This window comes from Leopardus geoffroyi, chromosome C1, assembly GCF_018350155.1.
Source record: "Leopardus geoffroyi isolate Oge1 chromosome C1, O.geoffroyi_Oge1_pat1.0, whole genome shotgun sequence".
In the NCBI taxonomy this organism is placed as follows: Eukaryota; Metazoa; Chordata; class Mammalia; order Carnivora; family Felidae; genus Leopardus; species Leopardus geoffroyi.
The window spans coordinates 217,983,886-217,987,456 of record NC_059328.1 but is presented as its reverse complement, the minus strand read 5'-3'; positions in this window follow the sequence as shown (position 1 = coordinate 217,987,456).

Sequence of the window (3,571 nt, the reverse complement as noted above, 5' to 3'; positions counted from 1 at the left end):
CTCTTGCCAAGTCAATAATCCCTTCATGGCCAATTTTAAGCTACCCACATGCACTCAGCTAATTCTCCCAATGGCTGAAAATTCAACAGTCAGTTCTTGCAAGCAAGCGCGAGCCCCTCTGGCATGCCACGGAGTCTGGGGCTGTTTCCCCTTTGCAACACCACCTCGCTTAGCGCTCCGATGTACCTTACTTAGTCTTGTCTCATAAATGCCAAAGAATTAAAAACATTTTTGGCACGAGAACCAGACAATCTGGCTCTGGAAAAGACAAAGGGGAGTTTGAGTAAATTCGAGTTCGCCTTTTTTATAAGAGGCATGGTAGCTGCAAAAGAGAGTAAGAAAGTTTAATGCTCTCGACCGCGAACCCTGAAGAACACACACTGTACCCAACATCAAACGCAGGCAGATTTTTATCTCCCAGAAGAGGGAAAGGTGATTTATTTTTCTTCAACTCTACTCAACTAGGGAGTAGACTGCCTCATAAAATGAAGCTAATCTTTATTATATATCAGGATTGCTTTTACCCACTAATCTTTTATTACGGTTGAATATTAATGGTGTCTCCCAAAACAACTCGTTCTGCTTTTCCCGCCTTCCTAAAACGATTTTATGATTTTAGATTGCCCTTTAGCGACCGGAGGAACAAAAATCACATAGCTTCACAGATTGGCTCGCCACATTAGGATCATCGCTTCCTTATTTGAAAATAACTGACCACTTCTGATGACATGGTGACCACAGGCGTGCAGGGTGTTCTCTGCTAGAATCCCCCTGGGCAAAGAGAGGGGCTGAGCAAGTGGCAGCTCCAGCGCCAATCATCGGGAAGAGAGACGGCTGTATGAGCATAAAAGACACTCAGTAGTAACCTGGAAAGGTTAGGAAAGACCTTGACTCTAACACATCAGAGAGCTTCGTATAAACATCCAGAGCAACCCGAAGCCCCCTTCTCCCCCACATTGTTTCTTCGTGTTTATTCCAAATGACAAACAGCTGGAAAGAGTTGGGGGAAAGAAACAATGGCCATTCATTCTTCAGGATTTCCAAGGAGAGACAAGGTGCGTGATTTTATCTTGACGGCCAACCCAACTGGGTTAAATCTGCAATCCCTTTACTTAGCCCAGGGCTGGGGCAGGGGGGAGGTGACGAGTGGGCAATGGGAGATGAGAATGACTTCAGAGCTAATTGCTGGGCTCCTTCTTAAGCCAACTCACCGAGCACTCATAACTTGGAACCAGTTCAGGTCACTCTAATTTGCTAGACGTGTCCGCTATTATCCATACTTTAATGTACAAAGGCAACCCAAGAGCCAAAACGGCAAGGTGGTGCCGAGACTCAATCACCATTAATGTGCATATTAAAGGTCAGTGGGCTGCATAGTTCAGTTACACCGCACGGTAATCCGTCATGTCTAGTGTAACCCAAGGACTCCCTGAGACAGCCCATAAAGCCATCTAAATTTGACTGTTTATGAAGGTTAACCCAAGAGCACTGATTACAGCCACGGAGCTGACACACATAATTAGGTTAGAAAAGCTCTCTAAGTGAAACCGTAGACGGATTCTTATAGAAACAGATGTTTATCCAACTAATGCTGTTGGGTGAGTGCCATGTGGCCGTGGCCGTGGCCCTGAGATGCTCGAGTCTGGAACATCCTTTTACTCGCTTGCCTAATTGTTAACTCAGAGGTTTCTGTCTAATGGCAGACGACTGCACTGCCCTGGGACCAGCCAAATGTGGTGCGAGAGGTCATGGCTGCCTGGCACCCTGTTCTTCCCACCTCCTTTGCAGCCTTGGACTTACACCAGGCAAAAGACAGACAGGAGTCTCCCACAGAACGAACCTGGCAGAGGCAGCATCGTCACAGGGAAAGAGAAGCCGCCATCCTCGTATCAAAGCAACATGGCGGTCAATCCCTAACTCCAACCAAGATGCCACTTTCTCCCATTTAATTAGAAGAGGAGCAAGTCGTAGAGGGGGATCCCTATGCTGGGGAAATGGGATAAGCCAGAGGAAGCAACATTCAAGACGCTGAGTTAGTGGGCCCCCTTATCTTCTTACCCTGGGAGGGAAAAGGAAGGGAGTGATGACTGATAACCAAGATAGACCTCAGAGGGTAACACCTGCCCCAACCCTCCCACCACCACCAAGGGGTTTTCTTTCCGGGTCATAAGTGGGAGAATCCCCAGCCACAACTCAACAGAAGAAATCCCTCACCAAGGGGCACACACTGTTAACCAGAGCAACTCGACAAGCAGCACTATTCTGTCTGTGGGTCCCTGATGTCCCTGAAAAATTCAGACTCCCTTCCCATTCGGATCCATTGCCTTCCTCTCCCTGCAATTTCACAGGTAACAGACGTCTAGTATATCGACATAAAGTAGGGCGCCCATGGTTGCTGCTCCCTCTCTCCACCCACTCTCTCCTGCCCTCCATTCCCTTCTTGCTATCCAGCCGTCCATCACACAGTCTCTGTGGCCTCATCCCCATTGCCACACCACCTACCACATCTCTATCGATTCTATTTCCAAAACCGCCTGGAGTCCGGACAAGTCTCCCTTGTCCATCTCCTCTGCGGCCACCTGCTCCAGGCCCCGGCACTCATCTCACGCTTGGTCTCCCCCCCACCCCCAACGCTTGCCCGCTGCACTCCATTCCCCATGTGACAGCCAGAATGATCCGTTTACATCCTTATTCAATCAGGTCACCTCCCTGCCAAACCCTTTTATGGCTTCCCACTGCCATTTGGATAACATCCAAAGCCCCTTTCATGCCTAAAAGCACGATGGAACATAATGAAAAGTAGTACAATTAGAGACCATCTTAAAGAAGCAGAAGGGGCGAGTGTCCCAGTGTCTCGATATGAGCTTATTATAACAAGTTAACACTACTTTTAGCTATAAGTTTCCTAAAAGCCAGTCAAGAGGGAAACACTTGGGGCACAACTGAAATTTTTAAACAAAAGGTGCCGTGAAAACACATCTGGAGAGAGCTGCTGATGCTACACCCAAGGATTTGACTCAATCCTTGTTTAATGATGGGAAACCCATTCATCACGACTAGGGCGTTAATGAACCTCTCTGCAAGTCCACGGGGCACGACACGGAGTAATGTATGGCTCAAACAAGACACTGTCATACGTGAAAGTGCTTTGTAAACCATAAAGGGCATTAACCAGTCTTAGGTAGTCTAAACCGAAAGCCGTATTCTGTTTCCACACTGTTTGTATTGCCCCTCTGTTCTCATCACTGAATGGAAACATTTCTGAGGGGGATAACTGGGGTCATGTGGTCAAGGCATTTTGCTTCTTGATGATCTAACAGTGTTTGGCGAGTCTGCTCATTCTAAAAGAAAATAGACAAGATCTGTCTTGCAAATATCCCATTTCTTAGGCAAAGCTGAGGCAGGTACAGAATGGATGGCGCAAGTCAAAGTGGCACGAGTCACAGGTTTTACTGTGAGAGAGTACTGTGCGGGAGCGGGACAGCATCATTCTGGCCTGAAACTTAATAGGGAGCTCTATGAATTTAGTTCTTTAGGAATAACGAATCATTCATCCTTCCACCAACTCGGA